Below are 23,911 nucleotides of genomic sequence, written 5' to 3'. Positions count from 1 at the left end.
GAAGGGCAGAGACTAATAGTGTTTTTATCAAGATAACTCACTAATCATACTCTTTTATAACAATTAAAAAGGCATCGACATCACCAAATGGTCACTATCAAAATCAGACCAACTATTATATACTTTATAACCAAAGATAGAGAAGCTCTATACAGTCAGTTTAAAACAAGGTCCAGGGCTGACTATGGCTCAGATCGTGAGCTTCTTATTTAAAAATTAAGATTTAAATTGAAGAAAGTAAGGGTAATCAATTAGACCACATAAGTATGATTTAAATAACCTCCACTAATATCTCCACAAAGTGGAGATGAGAAAGAGATTTAAAGGATTAGATCTGATAAAATGTATGAAGACCTATGGACAAAGGTTCACAATATTTAGAGGAGGAAGCAATAAAAAATAACTAAAAGAAAAAGAGCAAGAAAGTAAAATGGCTGTTTGATGAAGCTTTACAAATAGCTGAGGAAAGAAGAAAAACAAAAGGGAAAGGAGAAAGAGAAACAGGAATTACAGAGAAGATCAAGGAGAGATAAGATTTTCTTAAATGAACACTGCAAAGAAATAAAAGAAAATAAAAGAATGGGAAAAGATAAGTGATCTCAAAGAAATTTAGCGAAATCAAGGGAACATTTCAAGAAAAAATAGGCATGATAAACAAAAATGGTAGGATTAAACTGAAGCAGAAGAAATCAAGAAGAGGTGGCAAGAGTATATAAAAGAACTATACAGGAAAGATCTTAACATCACCAATAATCACAATTATAATTACTGACCTAGAGCCAGACATCCTAGAGAATAAAGGCATGTGGGCCTTAGGAAGCATTACAAACAATAAAGCTGGTAGAGGTGAGTGGAATATCAAACTCCAGCTAGCTACTTAAACCCTAAAAAATAATGTTTCTAAAATGCAACACTCTATATCAGCAAGTTTTGAAAACATAACAGTGGCCACCATATAGAAAAGATTAGTTTACATCCCAATCCTAAAGAAGGACAATGCCAAGGAATATTCAAATTGCCAAAAAGTTGTACTTATTTCACACACCAACAAGGTTATGCTTAAAGATTATGCAAGTTGAGCTTTAGCAAAAGGAATTGAGAATAACCAGAGGAGCAGACTGGTTTTTAAAGAAGTAGATAAACTAGAGATGAATTAAAGACCAAATTGCCTACATTCATTGGATTATGGCAAAAGCAAAGGAGTTCAAGAAAAGCATCTACTTCCAATTCACTGACTATATCTAATAAGACCACTGACTGTGGAACAACAAAATATGGCAAGTCCTTAAAGAAAAGGGAATACCAGATTTTTTTCCCCAGATCATCTTACTTGTCTCCTGAGGAACTGGTATGCAGTCATACTGATTGAAAATTGGAAAAGGTGTACAATTAGACTGTATGTTGTCACCTAATTTATTAAATTTACTTGCAGAACACATCCTGCAAAATGCCAGGCTGGAGAAATCTAAAGCTGGAATTAAGGTTGGTAGATCATCTTGGCATGTATATATAACTTCCTGGCAAAAAAGAAATGGAATGAGTGTCCTATTTTATGACACTTGGTTTCAAAGATCACTGCAGATGATAACTGCAACCATCAAATTAAAAGATGCTAATTCTTTGAAAGGAAAGCCATAAACAAATCTAGACAGCATACTAAAGAGCAGAGACACAGTCACTTTGCCCACAAAGGTTTTTACAGTAGCAATGTATAACCAAAATTAATTAGATCTATTTTTGCTTTGAGATCATGATTGTTTTTGTTGTTTAATCAGTCACATCTGATTCTTTGTGATCTTGTGGCCATACTTTTTATTCTCTACTCTCTCAAAATGTTATTTATGTTCATTGTTTCCATTACATATCTATCTCATTCTTTGCCATTCTCTTTTCCTTTGCCTTTAATCTTTCCCAACATCATCATCTTTTTAAAAATGAGTCGCATCTTAGTATGTGACCAGGGTTTTAAATTTTAGCATTTGACTTTCTAGTGAATAACCTGAATTTCCTTAAGTATTGACTGATTTGATCTCTTTATTGTGTTCAAGGGACTCACAAGTTTTCTCCAGCACCACAGTTTGAAAATGTTGATACTGTACCACTTAGTTGTCCATATAGTCCTAACTCTCGTTCAAATATAAATTATATGATTACAAGAGAATGTTATGGTGCTGTAAGAAATGACAAGTGGGATAATTTCTGAAAAACCTAGAAAGTTTCATAAGCCAATTCATAGTAAAAGCAGAATCAAAAGCACAGTGTACACAGTAACAACTATATTGTACAATGAAGAGCTGAAATGACTTAGCTATTCTCAGCAATAAATATAATGATTCAAGACAATCACATAGGACTCAAAATGAAAAATGCTATGTGCACTTCCAGAGAAAGAACTGATATCTAAAAACAGAATGAAGCACACAATTTTTTTCTCTTCCTTTCTTTTGCACAAATCTGGAGGGAAAATGTTATGGCTATTTCTTTGCCAAAAGCCTCATTTATCCAATACGTAGAGAAATTAATAAAATTTATAAAAATATAAGTCATTAATCTGTAAATATATTTTAAATGATTATACATTTATAACCTGTCAGATTGCTTGCTGTCTTGGGGAGGAGGCAAGGAATAGAAGGAAAGAGAAAAATAATTTTAATTTTAAACACCCCCCAAAAATGTTGTAAACAATCTTTATTTGTAATTGAAAAAACAAAATACTACTGATTTTTTTCCAAAGGAAAAAAAATACAAGTTCATTCCCCAATTGATAAATGTTCAAAGGATATGAACTTTAATTTCTTCATCTAAAAACTGTTATCTATTGTCATATGAAAAAGTACTCTAAATCAATATTGATTAGAGAAATGCAAATTAAAACAACTCTGAGATAACATCTCATTCCTATTAAATTGGCTAATGTGACAAAAAGTAAAATGACAAATGCTGGAGGGGATGTGGGAAAAGAGATACTAATGCATTATTGTTGGAGTTGTGAATTGATAAAACAAATCTGAAGAGTAATTTGGAACTGTGGCCAAAGGGCTATAAAACTCATTCCCTTTGATCAAGCATTCCAAAGAGTTTTTTTTTTTTTTTAAGGAAAAGAACTTACATGTACAAAAAGATTTATAATAGCTTTTTTCTTGATAGGAAAGAATTAGAAATTGAGGACATGCCTATCAATTGATGAAAGGCTGAACAAGTTAAGGAATAAGCCTGTGATGGAATATTGGTGTGTTATAAGAAATTATGAGCAGGATGCTTTCAGAAAAACCTGGGAAGACTAACATGAACTGATGCAAAGTGAAGTGAGCAGAACCAGGAGAACACTGTATATAGTAATAGCAATACTGTATGATAATCAACTGTGAATGAATTAGCTACTCTCGGGTAATATAGTAATCCAAGACAATTCTGAAGAACTAATCATGAAAAATGCTACCTCCCTCCATTAAATGAAATAAGGAAATCTGAATATGACATTTAAAAAAAAAACTTTTTCTTTTCTTTTTTGGAGGGAGTAGAGGAGCCCAGGGGGTAATCTGTAGTTTTTTTCACAGCATGACTAAATGGAAATATTTTGTATTATTGCACATATATAATCTGCATCAAACTGCCTCTCTTCTCAATGAAAAAAGAGGAAAAAGATTGAGAGAGCATTTGGAACTCAAAACTTTTAAAAAATGAATGTTAATATTTAATTTGTATTGGACTACCTGCCATCTAGGGGAGGGGGAGGGAATGAGAGGATAATTTGGAACAGGAAGTTTTGCAAGGGTCAATGTTGAAAAATTACCATGCCTATGTTTTGTAAATAAAAAACTTTAATTAAAAAAAAACCACTTAAAAATGATTGTTAAAAACTACTTTTATGTATAATTAGAAAAAATAAAAGATTAAAAAGTCTAGGGAATAAAAGATAGGTAGAAGAGCCAGTAGCACCATAGAAGCAGAACAGAAATAGATATCAAAATAACAAAATTAAAGCACTTCAGAGGAAGATGAATATTACTATCATCAGAACCTATTTAGTCTAACAGGTACTTCATCAAAAACCCTTTCTGCAGTCAATAACAGTGGTCAACCAATTTCATCTTGAAAATTTCTACTTGTGGACAGCTCTAATTAATAGGAAGTTTTTCTAACATCAAGGTAAACTCTTCTTTTAGGTAACCTCCACTTCAAGAGTTTTAAGGGTTGAAATTATGAAGACAGGATGTTACAAGTATGAATTTAAATACTGAAGTCTCTGAGTACAAAAGTAGTATCAAAGAAGAACATGATTCCGGTAAGAAAGTAGAAGTATTCCATCTGGAAAGGGCAGGTGGCAGGAACAAATAGAGAGAGAAGGGTGGTCCAAGTGAGATGGCATGAACTTCAGTAAGATGTTGCTAAGTGGTTGGGGTGGCAAAACAAAAGTTTAAAAGTAACAAGGAAGCACAATCAGAGAATTCATGTATAGGCCCAAAGAAACAAAGAATGGGAAAAAGAATAATCACCGTTAGACATGATAGAAAAGTGGAATCTTTAGGGAAAAAACAAGTTTTATTCAATAAAAGGTTGCAGAATGAATATAAGATTGGGAATTTAAAAAAAAAAAAAAGGCAAAAAACAGTCCATGCCCTCAAGGGGCTCACAATCTAATTGCAAAGACAAACATATACAAAGAAAGCTATTTCAGTATAAACAGGAAATAACTGAGAAAAGTGTAGGCACTAGAATTAAAAGGGGTTGGGAAAAGTTTCCAGTAAAAACATGGGATTTTAGTTGGGACTTATTAGTCAGGTTAGAATTCAGGCTTGAGGGAGAACCAGAAGGTGCCAAGCATGAAGAAATAATGTCCCGATCAAAAAGTATGTGTCAGGAACTATGATGCATAAAGAATAGAAAGAAGTGGGCTTTGAATGCCAAACAGAACATTTTGATCCTGGAGATGATAGGAAGCCACTGGAGTTTAGTGAATACAAAAGTGAGATAATTTGACCAATACTTTTAGGAAAACCACTTTGGATTGGATTAGGGAAGAGATTTGACAGAGGTAGACCCATCTGAAAGCTATTACAGTAGTCCAGACATGATTTGATGATCTGCACCAGAGTGGTGGCAGTGGCAGTAGAAGTGGAAAAGGAGCATATATATAAAAGAGGCTGTTAAGGTAAAATCAACAGGATTGGCAACAATTTTGAATTTGGGGGATGAGAGATAGTGAGGAATCCAAAATGACTCTTAGGTTTCAAGGCTGAGGGAGCAACTGGGAAAATGGTGGTTGCCCACCAGCAAAATATAATGAGTTCTGATTTGGAAAAGTTGCGTTTAAGATGACAAATGAACATCCATTTTAAGATGAACTTCCATTTTAAGATGTCTAACAGTCAATTAGAGAGGGGACAAAGTCAGCAGAAAGTTGAGGCAGGCTAGATGAATTTGAGAATCTCCAGCATAGAGAACATAATTAAATCTAGGGGAGCTGATGAGATCACTAAGTGAAATAGCCTAGATGGAGAAGAAGGAGAAAAAAAAAAAAGGACAAGGTAAGCAAATCAGGAGAGTGGTCTACAGAAAACCTAGCAAAAAGAATCAAGGAGGAGAAGGTGATCAACAATGTAAGACTACAATTTTCTCCTATTTTTCCTGTATAAATACTATAGTGGTTTGCATGGTCTCTCACTCCTAACAGCTCTCTCCTCCTTGAGATTACAAAGTATTTTTCCCTTTCTTGGTATTCCCAGAGTTTAACCCCTGTGCCTAGCACACAGTGGTGCTTAATAAATGCTTTATTGTCTTGGCTTGACTTTTTTCCTTCCCTTTAGTCTATCCTGACTACCTTCGCATCAATGTTTCTAAAATCTATTTGGCTATCTTTTACCCTGCTTTAAAAGTTTCAACATTCTACAAGATAAAACTCAAACTCTTCAATATCTAAGGCCCTTCACAATTTTGTCTTAATACTATCTATCCGCACATTACTCAAAACAAATACATTCATGTCTTCACAGAAGGCATGTATCTTCATTATCCCAGTACTACCTCTTCCACTTTAATAACAAGAACTAATATTTATATAGTTCTTATGTGCCAGGCACTATGTTAATCACTTTATAACTATCTCATTTGGTCCTCAATAACCTTGAAGGATAGGTAGGCTATTATCTCCATTTTACAGATGAGGAAACGGAGGCAAAAAAAGTCATTTGCCAAGAACCACACAACTAGTAATTATATGAAAAATGCTACTTTCTGAGTCCAAATCTGGCCTGACACTTACTAGCTGTGTGACCCTGGGCAGGTCTCTTGATTCTATTTACCTTAGTTCCTCATCTGTAAAATAAACTGGAGAAGGAAATAAGAAACCTATCTCTGCCAAGAAAACCCCAGAATGGGGTCAGAGCTGAATATGACTTAAATGACTGAACAATACTAAGGGATATATTCATTATAAAACTTGGGCAAAAAATAAATTTAATTATTGTTCTATAAGAAATGACCAGGAGGATGAATACAAAGAAGCTTGGAGAGACATACATGAACTGATGCTAAGTGAAATGAGCAGAACCAGGAGATCATTATACATCTCAACAACAATACTACATGATGATCAATTCTGATGGACATGGCTCTTTCAACAATGAGAGGATCCAAATCAGTTCCAATTGATTTATAATGAACAGAACCAGTTATTCCCAGAGAAAGAACACTGGGAAATGAGTATGGACCACAACATAACATTTCCACTCTTTCTGTTATAGTTTGCTTGCATTTTTTGTTTTTTCTTCTCAGGTTATTTTTACCTTCTTTCTAAATCTGATCTTTCTTGTGCAACAAGATAACTGTATACATATATATATATATTATATTTAACATATACTTTAAACATATCTAACATGTATGGGACGACTACCTGCCACCTAGGGGAAGAGGTGGAAGAAAGGAGGGGAAAAGTTGAAACACAAGTTTTTGCAAGGGTCAATATTGAAAAATTACCTATACATATGTTTTGTATATAAAAAGCTATAATAAAAAATAAATAAATTTAAAAGGATGAGATAAAAGATGAAATAGTACTTGCTTCCAAAGTCAAAAAGGAAGCAACAAAATTTCCTGAATAGGTAAGCAATAAGGTGAAAACCTGTGATTTACAAAAATCATTATGCCAACTGTGTGGAGGACAAATAGGAAATCTAACCGCCTGAAGCAAAGAAATCAATTGTTAATCATAAGGTAAGAAATGATCAAGGCCTAAACTAGAGCATACAACGTAAGGGGTTATCTGTTTGAATACAAAGAGAGATATGGATAAACTACTTGTTGGGGATATTGAGGTAGAGATTTCTTTGGTGAACGCGTTAAAATAGATGGGACACTTACGAGTCTCAAATTTTGTTATTCTGTAAGATGTGGAGGAGATAGAATCAACAAGATTTGACAATGACTGGTTTTATATGGATATAGGTGAGAGAAAATAAGGAGTCAAGGACAACAAAGAAGCTGTGAAAATTTGGGTGGCTGGAAAGATGATAGTACCTTTGATAATGGGAAAGTCTGAAGATAAAGATATGACACTTGGGATAAAAATTACAACTCATCTACAACTGTTCATCCTCTGTGACTTGCTCTGTTCCTACCCAAAATGAGATGTAGAGTTTGTATTCACTATTCTTTGTCCCCAGATACATAGTCTATTCTCTCCAAGAAAGGCAACCATAGAGGTCGGTAATCCAAGAGCCAGGGGTATATGAATGAATTGAGGGTAGTGTGTTGATTTCCTATTTTTCTTTTTATTATGTATCCTTTAGAGGACAGGCTATGAAATCTAGGATGATAATATCCCCATTATGGAAACAATGATCACTTTGACATTTAATTACAAAATCATAACTATTCACAATTTCCCTATTTCAGATATATTAATCTATTAGTTTGTGTTTTTAAATTTTAATATTGTATCTGTTAATACTAATTTATTATTAGTAAAAAAAAATAAAAAAAATTTGTTATTAGTATTAGCAGCTCACATTGCTCTATCACTTTAAGGTTAACAAAGCTCTTTTCTATAGAAACCCAGTGAATGAATGAAAAGGCATTATTAAGCCCTTACAAGGGCTAAGCACTAGCTAAGCAATAGTCATACAAGAAAAATCAAGCCAATTCCTGCTCTCATGACATTCACAAACTAATTTGGGTAAATACATAAAGTTCAACTGCAAAGGATATATAAAGACACCAGAAATCCTAATAGTGTAGAAGGAATAGCAAGACCCAAAGGTTCCTAGGTCACTTATTAAGTTAGATGATAAGAGAAAGAGGATGGGGATGGGGGTGAGCAGGAATGAAGATAATAATAATACTTACCTCCCAGGGTGGTTGTGAGATAGTTTTTGTAAAGTACTTTTTGAACCTTAAAGAGTTATATAAATCCTAGCTATTATCATCATCATCAGGTCCTGAAGGCACAGCAGGTGTTAAGGACTGAAGGACCTTAAAGCCACAGGGTAGATGTTAAGGCTTGATGGCCCCCTCTGTCTCAGTGTTAGAAATCAAGTTGGTTACTGCTATCTCACCCAAACCATGTGAGCAGTCAAAGTAGATTGGAGGAGTTCTGGGTAATTTAGTCCAGGAAAAGGTCAAGAGGGTAAAGAAGACAGGACAAGTATTATAACACTCCATTTTACGGATGAGAAAGTTGAAGCTCATTAAGATATTAAAGGACTTACCTCCTATCTCTAAGTTGAGCATCCTCCCTTATAACTGAAAGCTCTGATTTAGAAATCAACCTAGATGAAGCTTCTAATTGTCTCTACTTATCAGTTATGACACCCTGAGCAAGTGATTTAAGCTATGGGAGTCTAGAACCATGCTAGATATATAATAAGCAGTCAATAACTGAATCAACAACTAGATTTTTTTTCTTACACTGTATAAATCTTCAATGAGTTTAATGTGCTTTTATGAATCTAATAAAACATAAGCTTGCTGAGGACCCAGATTATTTCTCCTTCCTCCCCCTCAGCACTCTAGCTACAGTAACAATCTAATTAAAATGGTAACAACCTAATTTTTTTTTTTAAAGTACTGAAATCCACTTTGCTTTCTGATTGTTTCTTATTTCTTCCACAATGAGGGGATAAAGTGGTAAGGTAGGGGAAAATCATCAACTTACATTTTCAGAAGGAATAGAAAGTTTGAAAAATTTCTAAGAAACTCGTACAGAATTCTTGTTGGTAGTCTTCTATCATCACTATTGGTGAGAACTATGAGTTGGGTCCACAGAAGCAGTGATATATAATGGCCATAGCCAATAGTAATTCTAGTTCTTTTTCCATACCATCATTTCAGTACACACTGGTTCATTTTTAATCTAGCTACTCTGAATATAATGCCTTTCTACTTTGAGTTCATTTTAGAAGGAACATTACATGATGATTAACAAATAAAACATAAGAGAACGTATTCAGGGGTAGCTGACTCAGAGTCTAACAAACATGAGCCTATACTTAAGTCTACTCCTAAAACAATTCAAGACACCCTTTCCTGTTAAAACAAACAACCAGTTAGTAAAATAGGATTAGCGGATTGACAACATTTCTTACATAAACCTTACAAATAGAAAAGGGAAGAAAAAACATGATATTGAATTGTTTTTCCAACAGAAATAATTTTCTTTTTTGCTTATTAAAACCATACCTACATTTCATTAGAAGACACAAAAATACCACTCTTCTTTAACAGGAAATTAGACAAAGTACAAACTGTAGTACTTTCAAATATTCAAATTAATCCAAACCTCTTCCTCTTTTTAACAGCTTCTTGAAATAGAACTAAGAACAAGCTTTAACTTTGTCAAAGGCAGCATTTTAATAAAAAATTTCAGTTAAAAATTTCAATCATCTTGGCTTATGAATTTTAGAATGAAACTTCTATATTAGCTGATGGATTTAAATTGAAGTTATGGTGGAAAAGGAAACTAAACTTTAGTTTTTGTAGAAAATAATCCATTACCTTACTGCTCAGACATCTTCAATGGCTTCCCCCTCCCTACCAAAGAGTCAAAATCCTGTAGTTCAAGGCCCTTCACACTTTGCACTTACACTTTGAAGACAAATTACCTAGTTATAATCCCCAGAACTTCCCTGGCAAATAATGCCTACACCTAGAATAAATACCCTTCCCATCGTAACTTTTAGATTTTACTCATGCTTGATCAGTTCAAAGAAACCATGCCTTTCTTGATTCCTACCTCTCTAAGCCTTGCTCAACTCAAGTAGAATATGGAGTTGTCTGGGGAACATATAACAATTCTAATTTGTGTATAAGTTTTTCCCTTTTCTCAATTAGAATACAATAGGGGTTCATATCTAGTCTCAGACACTTAACAATTAATCCCAATTGCCTACAATAGGGGCAGCTAGATTATCTCAGTGGACAGAGCTCTGGCCCTTAATTCAAGATAACCTGAGATCAAATGCAACATTAGACACTAAACACATCAATTTCGGAGAATAATTTCTCCAGATAATCCTTATTATCATGACATTACTACTAAATATGAAGTTCTAAATGTGGATTAACTAAGAATCGGGTAAATGCATTTCAGACAATTGTTTTAAAAGTCTATCAGCCATAAAAGTGATCACTCTGAAACAACTAATAATATTACAATGACAGCTTAAAATTTAACAACAAATGGCATAATATTTAGATACATAATAGAATTCTAGCTCTAGAAGAATCTGGACCACCCTGACTTAGTCATCCAACAGTATACTTATTTATGTGGGATTCATCGAACACTGAACATTCTAAAAGCATCAGAATATAATAAGGAATACATGTTATCATTCTTATAGAATAAATTATTTTACAAACAAGGAAACTGTTTCAAAGTCATGATGCAAGTTAGTGATGGAACTGAAATCACAATCAAAATCTTCTGATTCTCAGTCTAGTACTAAATATTTAATGGGTGAAAAAATATTTTACTAATAGAAAAATTATTTCCAACTTCTTATATTGTAACAAATAGTTTAAGACTGGCTAAGTGATACTTAATATAAATTATGACTTTTTAAGAGACACAGTAATCTTTTTTTATGTCTGTCTATAAGAACAACGGATAGAACAGAAAAAGTAACTAGCTGCACAAATCAGAAATGTGTAACTCAAGAATACTTGTACATTCCACTTCCAAGATAAAAGAGAATTCCAGTTCCACCAGCAGTTTGAGGTTTTTTATGTTGTTTAGATTTGTTGTTATCAGATTTGGAAGTACAATATGGAAGTAGCAGGTAGCATATAGATAAAATTGAAGCTTATCTTTTATGTCCAGAGAGGATAAAAGGCAATAATTGCAATTTTTATAATGGTGACTTATTTGTTCTTGATGAATAGGTACTAAAATTAAGTGAAACATAAAAGATCACATTTTATATATCACTAAGATTTACATAGCACCTTATGTAGTCTCCTTTGAGTCCCACAAACCTTACAAAGATATTACAGTTCATTTTTTCCCTAGAGAAAAAAGTATTTAAGACAAACTTTTAAATTTAATTGGCATATGTCACTACTGGATCTGTATCCAAAAAAAAGATCATACAAAAAAGAGGGAAAATAACTCACATGTGCAAAAATGTTGGTACTTGGTGCTTTTTGTGTTAGCAAGGAACTGAATGACCATAAGTTGGAGTATGGATAAATAAGTTATGATATGTAAAGATAATGGAATATTATTGTTTGTAATGACCACGTATTTAAAATCAGCCGGAGTCAAGAATTCAGGTTAAGGGAAAAATCTTCAATCTTTATTGAAGTGAAGAGGTGAATAAGGATTGCGATAGCAATATGGACAGCTGTGACAGGAAGCCAGCTAACAGAGAAGGATCTGAGCTGAAAAGCCATCGCAATCGCAATGCCAGCAGTCTCTCCTTCCCCTTCCTTTTCCACTCCCCTGCCTCCACCCACCAAAATCGTCATTTCCTATACAACACATCAGGACTTGCACAAAGAGTGGGCAGGGCCATTCTTTCTCCAAGCTTATATATTAATAGTGTATGGTCCAATTACTTAATATTTAGCCTCATGTGCTTGGGACCTCAGTGCATCAACTTGAGCCTCAGTCCATTACAATTGTTCTATCAGAAATAATCAGCAGGCTGAATTCAGAAAAGCCTGAAAAAAGTTATATGAACTGATGTTAAGTGAAATGAGCAGAACCAGAAGAATACCATACATAATATCAGCAAGATTATGTGATGATCAATTATGATGGACTTGATTCTATTCAACAATGAGATGATTCAAGTCAATTCCAATATATTTGGAATGGAAAATGCCACCCAAATCCAGGGAAAGAGAATTATGGAGACTGAATATGAATCGAAGAATTATAGTATTTTCACTTTTTTTTTTTAATGTATGTTTGCTTGCTTTTTCCTTCTCATGGTTTTTCCCCCATTTGATCTGATTTTCTTTGTACAAAGTGACAAATATGGAAATACGTTTAAAAGTACTGAATATATTTAACCTATATATCAGCTTGCTTGCTATCTTGCAGGGCAGGCGGAAGAAGAAAAATACAGAACACAAAGTCTTACAAAAATGAATGGTGAAAAACTATCTTTACATGTATTTGGAAAAATAAAATAATCATTTTCTCTATTGCTTTCACAAATATCTAAAAACATATGCATATGCATACATATATGAAAGGTATGGTAAATAAAAAGCTGGTCTCAGATGCAGGTTCAAGTTTATCTTCTCACACATACTGGCTATATGATTCTGGGAGGGCCACTGACTAATAGTTGCCTTGCCTGTACGTGCTTCAAAAAACTTCCCAGAACTCCTTAAGCATTGATTCCATTGTGCTCCAAGAACCTTCTCTGGTCTCAAGCAACTCTACCTTGCCTCTTCTCCCATGTTTCCAGATATACAGAGTTGCCTGATATAGTGGGATAACTTCACTTTGAGGCTGAACTTTTTTGAACCATGACAATCTTTTTGAATTCATTCTTCAATAATTGTACTATCACTCCAGCATTCTTTCCCAATTCCCATGATTCTAAACCATTAGCTACCATTGTTCTGGATCTCCTTCAACTTAACCCTACCAGGATCTTACTCTGAAGCTATCCAACCCTTCAGAGTAATGCTTGCTCTATAAATAACAAACTAGTTTTCATTTTTAAACCTTTTCCTTTTTTAATGCCTCCATCATCTTGTACTCATTGATATCTGGTTTTCTCCTAATACAGCTTACATGCTTGTTTCAGCATTGATCATATACATATACTAGATCTTGATTTCCTAGTCATGGTGAGGGACTTGGAATACTCCTTGCTCCCCAAGCTTATTCTATTACCATCACTCACTAAAATCTTCTCCTTGAGGTTCTTTCACACAATTCATATCTATCAATCAATCAAAATTCTGGTCACTATTGTCTACTGACCTCCACCTCTAAGACACCTTTCTTCCTTCTTCAATTAGCTAAGTACTTGGCTCTCTTTCTCTTCCTATTTTCTACCTTCATATTAGAGGCTTTATTATTTATATTGATACTCCTTCTAAAATACCTAAAGTTCCCAGTTCCTAAATTGCTCATTTATATGAACAATTCTTGTTCTCCACTACATCTCAACTATACTATATCCAAAGAGGATCTTGCCATCTCTTAAAAGTATTCACCTCCTTTATCTGACTCTTCTCTGATGTTATGTCAACTCACCTTCCGTCTATAAGCTCAAATCTTGATTATTGTTGTCCTTAATTCCAATTCCAATCTCTCAGTTTTTTCTAGTCTATCAAAATACTACAAATCTTAATTCCATTTTGTTGATGAAGAAATGGAAAATCAGAATAGATAAGGGATTTCTCCATGGTTATGAAGCTAGTAAGTATCAGAGACAGGATTCTTACAACAAATGTCTCTAGTCTCCTAGTCTAGCATTCTATTTTGAAACAGAGATGTGGATCCAGAGTCAAGAAAACCTGAGTCCATATTCTAGATCAGATACTTAGTAGCAGTGACCAGGGACAGTCACTTAACCTGTCTGCCTTAGTTTTCTCATGTATAAAATGGGAATAATAACGCCACCTACCTCAGAGATTGGCTTTGAGGATCAAATGAGTTAAACCGTGTAAAAAGTGCTTTGCCAATGTTAAAGAGCCATATAAAAACTAACTGTTATTATTAGAGATCACATACTATACCACATTGCCTCCAAAATATGTTAGAAAATTATCATATATTGCTTTTCTGACAAATTATCTCATGAAAAACCAATTGACTAATCTTGTGCCATTGTAAAAATTATGGACTCACAAGGCTAAAATGGAACATTAGTGTCATTTATTATATCCCTTACTGCCCCCAAGCAGAAATGCAGCAAAGTTTTTCCAAAGAAATGGACTTAGAGGTTTGTTTTTTTTTTTTTCTGAGACAATTGGGGTTAAGTGACTTGCCCAGGGTCACACATCTAGGAAGTATTAAGTGTCTAAAACCAGATAACCAGATTTGAACTCAGGTCATACTGACTTAAGGGCCAGTGCTTAAAGCCCTTTTTTAAGTCTGACTCCTTTCTAACCTTGTCTACTTTCCCCAATTTCACACTCCACCCCCTTCAATTGATGACATCTGCTTTGCTGAGATCCGAACTCCCTGATATCTCTCCCCCTTCCCCACACTTAAGACCTCTTAGTCTTGAACAACTTTCTTTTTATTCCTTTAGGTTTTTAAAGAGGGTACTCTACCTTGGCCAAGTTTAACCATTTATATACATTTGGATTCTATTCTCTTCCAGCTCTTTAAGAACTTTGCTTCATTTAACATTTTCTTCCTTCTTTCTCTTTCCTCCATTTCCCCCAACTCTTCTGATTCCTTTCCTTCTATTTACAAAGACCTATCTTCCTGTTTCTATCTCTAAAAAATGTTCTCCATAACCCTCTCATCCCTTCCCTTCAAGCTATTTTCCAATATCTCATTATATAAATTCAAAAAAAGTGTACATTCTTACTGATTCACTGTATCCACTTCTCTACTATATCATTCAAATCTTGCAATCTCACGTCAATACCTATCTTTTTACTGAAACTCTCTCAAGTCTCTTAAATTCCAAATCTAACAGCTATTTCTCAGTTGTCATTCTCCTTAACCACTTCAGTAGCTTCCCATCAACTGTCATATTGGCCAGTCCTGAAGGCTCTAACCTCCACTTTTCTATCTACTTTTGAGCATTATTTCAACACTATTCCCATTCTTCACATACTCTATATTCCAAAAAAACTGGTCAATTATTTCTGAGATCTCACTCCAGTTGTAAATCTATTTCTCATATGAGTATCTGAACAATCCATTTCTCATACCTAAAATACTCATTATCCATAACTGAATATTCAAGTTCCCTTACTTCCTTCATGGCCTTAAGCGGCCATTATCTCCATAAAACTTTCATGACTATAGCTAAAAGTAATTTCTTTACTTAAAAAATATATATATATTCTTTTGTCCGCATCTTTCTTTTTGTCTTTAATCACATTCTATCGTGCAAGACACTTTTGTGTACTTCTTATCCCTTTAAATTATTGCATCTCGCATCCCTTTAACATATCATTTTCCATCTTTTTGCATAATTCTTTGCAACATAATTCTATATTTTATTAAACCCATGAGCCACAATTCATCCATGTTTTCTCTTTCCAGAAAGGATTTTACCAACAGAGGCTATTCTTTTTTTTTCTTTATTCTATGTGTCAATAAAACATATCCCATATATATAAATCAATCTCCTTCTCCCAAGAGACAACAGAACTACCTCTTTTTCTGGCCACACATATTCTTTAGGATGTCTTATTTCTTTTGCAAAATCATCTTGGTTATATGCTGTAACCTTATACCAACCAAATTATCTTTCCATTGTCTTGGGTCACAATTTCAATTCTTTTGCAGCCTGCCTCAGAACATTAAATGCAAGTGTCATTTAAGAAATTAGCTTAGGTATTCACACTTCAAAAACAAAGGGAATGGAATATCACTCATATAATAACATGCTATTTGTATATTAATCCATTAGTACATCATCTTTGAAATATAAACTGAATTGTATGTACTTGTAACAACCAAATTTGGCTCTAGAAGAAAGATGAGAGAAATTGTACCTTCCTTTTTGGCAAAATTGGATGCACAAGGATATGAAACACTGCATATACTATAAGATTTGGTTTATGTTGGGTTATCTTTGCTGAACCACCTCTTTTATTCTTTTTAAACAAGAGATTATTCCACAAGTAGAAGGGGGAGGAACATGAAAAAGGAAAGTGTCTTATTTATTTAACTTTTCTGAGCTTCAGTTTTTTAACCTGTAAAATGGAGTTAATATCTATAAATATTCAAAAGGGTATTTAAAAGCAAACTGTAATACAGAAGAGCATTCTGTAAGTCTTTAAATACTATATAAATATCAGTCAATAATAATAATAAACGGAGCAGCATTTTTTGTTATCTCATTTACTACCAAAAAAAAAAAAAAAACCCACAGTAATTTTATCCCTTTGTGAATAAAAAACAAAACCCACCACCATGATTTTAGAAGAGAAGGCCTGTATGAAGAAAGCCTTCATTTATGTTCACTTTGCTGGACCTATGGAGGATATTCTACAATCTCTCAATAAACCTGCCACAAAGTCTTAACTCCTCCTCTTCTTAACCTACTGATGACCCTAATTGGTAAGTGACAATAAATACAATGCCTTGTAGCTAAATTTGTTTTGTTTTTTAAAGTAACAACTACAAAAAACTGTCTCATAAAGAGATTAGTCTGAAAGACTATAGACAGATGATCCTAACTGGTAAGAAACAACAAATATATTGCCTTGTAGCTAAGTTTGTTTTGTTTTTTAAAAGTAACAACCATAAAAAACTTCTAGAGTAGAAAAAGATTAGTCTGAAAAGACTCAACAATGGTCACAGCAGTTTCACTTCAGACACTGTGTGTTCTTGGCCAATTCATTTCACTTCTCTATGTATTTGATATGAGAGGTAAACTAGAATTCCCTTTTAGCTCTAACACTATGTTTTAAGGTTCCTCCTCTAGCTGTGACATTCTAAGATTCTAAATAAATGTCCAAAAGTCATATATAGGATATCAGTCTCCTCATGCTTATCACTACCAGAAGGTGTCACTGTATGAATCAGCACTTAATAAGGGAATGGATTAAAAAACAAAAAACAAACAAACAAACAAACAAAAAAAAAAAAAACACAGTGGGTTGCTATTGTGTGTATGGTTTTTTGGTTTGCCTTTTTTTTTGGGGGGGGGGAGGGAATCTAGGTAGCTGAGGACAGAAAAAATAAAATTCTTTAAGTGATACTTTGATTTAAAAAGGCCATAGCTCAAAGGTTAAGGATAATCCTTACTCTTTTTTTGGACTGATTCACAAGCTTTAACAAAATTCAAGATTTTTAAAATACTTCATAAAAACTTCCCATGATGCTAATTTAAAGTTATACCTAAAAAATTACTTAAAAGAAATCTTTTTACCAAACCTCAGTATTTTCAAAAGTGGAAATAGCTAACTCAAAATTCTCGAGATAATTCCTTAAGGAGCCCAGCTGCTACTGGGTGAAAATGGTCTAGTCATAGCTGCTGACCCATTACAGACAGGTAAAGGGAAAAAAATCAATAATGACCAAAACGAAGAAGGAGAAGTAGACCTCTGAAAACAGGCATAGAAAACATAAGGAAGTTTAAGGGAGAGGAAGAGAAAAGGGGAGGAAAGAGAAAGAAAAGGGAGGAGAGATTTTAAAAGAGAGACGGAGTGAGGAGGGAGAGAAAAAGACTGGTTAAGAGAAAAGGAAGAGAGGGGGAAAAGGAAGAGAGGGAGAAAAGGGAATGAAATAAGATGAGACAGACAGATACAGACAAACAGACAGAAAGGAGAGGAGAGGAAAGGAAAAGGAGAGGAATGGAAAGGGAGAGAGGATGAGAATAGATCAATGTCTTTGAGGGGGGACTCTTATTCTGACAGGAGATTCGGTCTGACTGCCACAGCCGGGTTAAGTGCCACGACTGGGGCTCAAGCAAAAAAGACACACACAAATATGTCCATTACCCCCCACCCCCACCCCCACCCCTAAATAAAGCCACCCAGAAACCCTAGGCTCTTGCTGCTGTGCTCCACACCCACAAATTGAGAGGAAGCAGGGAATGGCTATTTCACAAAATATAAGACCAAAAAAGTATCCAACAAGACCAGCCACCGCACTCTCAAACAAGATCCCCTGAAGAGCACCTCTTTTTCAAAGCGCCAGATCTCAATTTGACCATTTTAAAGTCGCGCCTTTCAACGTAATACTTTGGGCTTTTCCCTACATCCAACTCAAGCACTATCTCCTCCCTAGCACCGGAGGAAGAGTGAAACGCGTGTGATGGAGGAAAAGAAGGAAGCAGGCAGCAGTAAAGATTAAACGCCTTTAATAAGTTTTAGAAACAATTAATAGTTCTTCCTCATCCTGCTTTTCCTGTTAGCATCCACTCCCACACAAGATACATTTCCCCCAAAAACTTTCGTCCGTTCCACAACGAATCGGATCTCAAACGGGGTGGGGGGTGGGGGGGGTTAGAGAGAGAACCTTCACGTAAAGCGGAAGAAGCTCACAGAAATTTAACTCTTTGATTCTTAACTTTTTTTTTCCACGACCCTACCTCCGCCCACCCCACTCCCCCAGCGCAACTTGCAAACAAGTTATTTTCCAGAAGATTAAATAATAATAGTAACCACCGACTCCGACTAATATGCGTGGTGCTGCAGCTTAATTCAAGACTTTTCTCAGGTCAGAGATAGCCCCAGTTAACCGGTTTATTATAGGTAGTTTCAGTTTCCTACATGGAAGGGGGAGGGGGCAGAACACATCAATTCCAATACATTTTTCCAATAATTTCTACCATTCTCCCCCCTCCAAGTCCACTGCACCCCACCACCACGCCCCTCTCACTCTCCCCCGCCCCCCCCCCAAAAAAATCCTAAGTTTTAATCCGGACCTTACCCTAAGAAGACACTAAAATGCAGTTCAAGACAGGTTTGGGCGGTTTGGATTCTTTTTTTTTTTAAACGGGTACGTTCTCCGGCTTTCCCCCAGCTACTACCATCAGCCCCAACTTTCCCTCAGGCGGGGATCCCTCTAATCCTCTTCGCCGCCGCTCCTCCGGTTGCCAAATAATGCGCTTCTTACACATGGAGCCGCGGCGTCACTACCCTGAACATGCGCACCAGGGTCAGCACACACAGTCCATTACTACCCCCAAAACACTGGGGAGCTCTTAAAGGCAAAACACCAAGGCCAGACCAGGAAAAGCGCTGCGCCTAGGAACATGCGGTCAAGACAAGTAGTTTCCAGCAGGGGTGGCTCTCCCACTCTCCCACCCCCATCTCACTCTACCTCCCACAATTCCCCTACCCTTTCTAACTCGTCTCAGCAGGATACTAAGGAGCTATCCACACTCCCGACTCCAAGAGGTGAGTTCAAAGAAATACTAGTAGGTTTAGACACAAGTAGCTTATAGCAAAATAGAGAAGGAACTTAAGGATACTTCTTTACATCCCCTCCTTCAGGGACATCCAGAATTCACAATGTGGTGCAATCCTGCAACAATATTTCTTTTTTTTGTGTTGATTTTGAGAGGAAATTTTTAAAGTAAAATCTCTTTGCTCCAAATATGTGAGAAATAGCAATGACGAATGTTGGCAACATTCATTACTATTACTTGGAGTTTTAACTGGTTCCACAGACCTAGAATACATTTTTTAGACATATTGATAACAGTAGCAAACATTTAAGAAGCTTAGATGTGTTGAGTACTGCGCCAGGCACAGGGGATTTAAAGCTTGCATAAAATATGGTCCCTGCTCCCAAAGGACAAAATATTATAAGCTCCATGTGAGCAAGACCAGGTCAATTATCTCCATCTTCCCTACTCCCCATCAGAGTTCACCATATAGAGATAGTTTTAATAAATATTTGCTGGCTAGTTTCCCTTTAACCTAAAGAATACAGACATTCTTATTTCACCTTTAAAGAATACAGTTTTTATTTATGAAAGAACATATTTATTGAAAAAGAGAATTGTCGTTTATGGTATGAAATACAACATGAGGCAGTGGATAGTGTGTGACCTCTCCTCGGTCCCACTCTCCAAGTCACTTAATTTCTATTGCCTAGGGCAACTTTTCTAGGGCTTATCTAAGCAGCCAGCTTTCTCGACCACAGGAAGAAACCCAACTCTTTTGCACAATACAGAAATAAAACTCTTTTCAAAAGATATAGTTAAGAATTATTTTCAGTATTTAAACTGTAGTATCTAAGCGGCACACAGTTAAGATCTTAATACTTTATTTGCATGGCCCTTCAGGTTCCTTCCAGGTCTAATATTCTATATATTCCCGAACTATGACAAGAACATAGAAAACAGCTTAGTGAAAGTTAAGGCAGAATAATATGGAGGAAAGAGCACCAGGTTCGCCAAATTCTGCCTAACATCCTCAGTTCTCCCATTTGTTTTTATCTTAGGATATATGTCATTTCACATCTCTTGTTTTCGAATTATAGTATCAGGAGGGAGTTGAACTAAATTTTCTAAAATGCCTTACAGGTCTCAAATTCTGTAGTTTGGAATTTATTCATGTTGGAAATAATAGCACCTCAAGTTTGGAGGGGTCCTCAAATTTTTATCTAATTCTGTAAAAAGGATTGACCTCGACACTGTCAATTAAGTTTTATAGCAATCTCTACTACAAGACTCCTAGTGAAAGGAGCCCACTGCCAATTCAGGTCAACCCATTCCACTTTTAGACAACTAAAAATGTTGAGAAATTGCTGAAATCTACAGCTTTCTCCATTGTTCTTAGTTGTATTTTTGGGGCCACCTTGATCCTAAACAAACATTTTCAACTACATGATGAAAACTATCCTGTCTTCTTCCCTATCCCTCCCCCCAAGTCTTATCCAATCTAAAACATTATCTGGCATTTCAAATGATCTCCACAGAAGATGATATCCACAGTCTCCTCCACTATCCTACTCACACCTCTTTTGAATATTCAAACAACATATTCAACAATATTCATCAATATTGAACATTCAACAAGCCGTCAATATCATTCCTAAAATATGTATCCCTAAACCCTCAGGAGCTTCTGCTAGTCTGATAGGCTGTGCCATAAATACAGTGCCTTCTCCCTTCCCCTGCCACCCCCATCTTTTAAGAAAATAGAGAGCCAGGAGAAAAAAGAAATTAGGATTTTTAGAACAATGATGAGAAACCTACAAAAAGAAATTCTAAGGCCAACCTCCAGATACCTTGGGGAATTCCTGCCCTCCCTCTCCAGTTACCTCTCAATCTGCCCCCATAAGCAACATGGTGCTTTGGAGGTTAAAAAAAAAAAAAAATTACTCTCATTCCAACCACTAATCCCAAGCAAGCAAACTACATATATTTTTGTCTGTATAACTTCCAGTTCTATAACATTTTAAAATTGTATACTATGCTTTTCTTATTGTTATGCCAAAGTTCCCTTTTAATATTGTGACCCAGTTTCTCCAATTGTCCTATTTAGTTATTCTGCCTTAGTTATAACCTTTCCCTCTTAATGTTTGAGAGAAAGGTTTATCCATTTTAGATGTCATTAGAATATAAGTAACCTCCCTCCATTAGTTTATCCCCGTCTAGGTACCTCCACTATGTCATTGTTCTTGTTATTCTATAAAAAGCTTGCTGTCCCGATACTGGGGGCTAGACTCTTTGAGATGATAGTCTCGTCTAGTCCTGGGATCAACTATGGATCCATTGGTCCCAGTATTTCTCGACATTTAATAAACTATTGAACTGATCTCTAATCTCTTGCCTTGCTCAGTTTCTTTGGCATTATATTATAACTCTATGAGGCAGATAGTTGAAATATTATCAATTTTTTTGGAGGTAATTAATTACAGAAGTTAATTGTTCCAGAGAAACTCAATGATTTGTTCAAGATCACTGAGCTAGGAGGTGGGAATATAGTATAGTAGTATACAGTAGAAAGAGCACTACTGCTGAAATTAGGAGACCTAAATTCAAATTTCAGTTAAAAGCTGAATGATCCCTAAACAAGTCACTTTAACTTTGCTGTGCTTCAGATTCTTCATATGTCAAATGTCCTTGCATACATTACTGTTGTAGGTAAAGCTGGTTATAAATCTGTATAGTAAAAAAAAAAAAAAAAAAAGTGAATTATTATATATGTAAGAGCTGGGATTCAAAATCATGTCCTTTTCTAACTTCAGAACTCTATATGAAGCTTCTTAAAAAACTGTGGATTGAGTCTCCATAGAGAGGGTTGCAAAATTATGATTTATTATCAGTAAATACTTGACTTGTATACCTATTTTATATACCTATATACCAGGGATCGCATAAAAGTTACTTGGACAAAAGGAGGTTACTAGTGAAAAAAGTTTTAAGAAGCTCTGTTTTATACCATATTGGCTGTTTAGAACAAAGGAAGTTTACAGGAACTAAAGAATTTGTATACAATTATAATTGATTATAATTATAATTGATAAGAGCTAACAATATTTCTATTGACGGAAAAGGGGTTTTCTTTTCTGAGAAGTACAACTTTGATTATGAACAAGGTCTTCTGAAAGCCTTTCAGAAAGAGGATGAAGGGAAGGGTACAAGAAAAAAATATTCAATATGGGTTGTAGGAACCATATTTCAAGAAGGTATTTAATGCCAAGGCCAAATCAAATCATGTTCTGGTTTATCAGAAAAATAGCATTTTTTTCCTCCTTACTTACCAACATTATTATACACAATTCTTGTCAAGATCTAATGCACTTTCATAAATGAGATCACTTTTCTTACTTCTCCATCAGAAGTTCCAGAAGTCAATTTCAATAAAATTCTGAGCTCTCTGAATAATCAGTAATTTATAACAATCTCAAAATCAGCCCCCAAATAATATTTAATGCAGTAACACACTGAACTCTCTAATAAAGACATTTCACAAGCCAAAAGATGATACCAAATACAGCAGTAGCACCCGGCCCCCCCCAACTCTCCACCCCCATCTTCCCAACTAGATTTGCCCATTTGAATTGATATCACAAGTGGTCACACATTTCAATTACAAATTTTACTCTTTCAAACACAGGTGATTGGAGAAAGAAACCCAAAATCCTCCAGATTTAAAAATTAAAGCATCTTGCAGTTGTCACTATAATTCTCTACTTTTTTGAATCCTTAACACCTGTGTTTGTTTCCAAATCTGTTTAACATTCCAAATTATTAATCAGATGATGTATGTTACAGCAATGCAAGCAAAACTTTACCTCATTGTTCCTCACCTGGGTCTTGATTAATGCCAACTTAATTAAATACAAACATAGCAAAGTATGGTCAAAGGGGAGACCCTAAATTTGAGACAGATGTAAAGATTCCAGAGTGTAAGCTGGCAAACCTTGAGAGTGTCACTAAGGTGACACTGTTCTACAGAGGAAGGCAGCAGCTGCACTATAATAATGACACACCCCTGTGGAATGATGCATGGATTGGCAATAGATGGGCTACTCCAGAGGGAACACACACACACTCACACACTCTCACTCTCTTTCTCTGTCTGTCTGTCTGTCTGTCTCTGTATCCATCTCTCAGAGAGATACATATACAGGCAAACACAGATACATGTGCCAGGTTTTCAGTTGGAGAGATGAGACCCAGTTGTTATAAGGGTTGTTTTTTGTAATGGGAAGAAGAAGGGAAAGATAGGCAAGCCAATAATAGAGAAATGCAGCTGATTAAAAAAAAAAAAGGTTAGTGATGTTTGAGATTCCTTATGTTCAAGTAAAATAGTTACTTAGTATCTGAAAGGGAATGGTTTCACT

General features: G+C 35.2%; 1 protein-coding gene across 1 annotated transcript in view; it reads right to left on the bottom strand.

Annotated features, from left to right (window-relative positions):
• Positions 1-19,129, bottom strand: part of GATAD2A (GATA zinc finger domain containing 2A) — a 199,704-nt gene extending 180,575 nt beyond the window's left edge. Inside the window, exon 1 of the mRNA XM_051971999.1 lies at positions 19,037-19,129. The gene's annotated coding sequence lies outside the window, so the exon portion shown is untranslated. The remainder of the gene's footprint in view (positions 1-19,036) is intronic.
• Positions 19,130-23,911: the final 4,782 nt, after the last annotated feature.

This window comes from Antechinus flavipes, chromosome 1, assembly GCF_016432865.1.
Source record: "Antechinus flavipes isolate AdamAnt ecotype Samford, QLD, Australia chromosome 1, AdamAnt_v2, whole genome shotgun sequence".
NCBI classification, from domain to species: Eukaryota; Metazoa; Chordata; class Mammalia; order Dasyuromorphia; family Dasyuridae; genus Antechinus; species Antechinus flavipes.
This window is presented reverse-complemented; position numbering and strand designations above follow the sequence as displayed.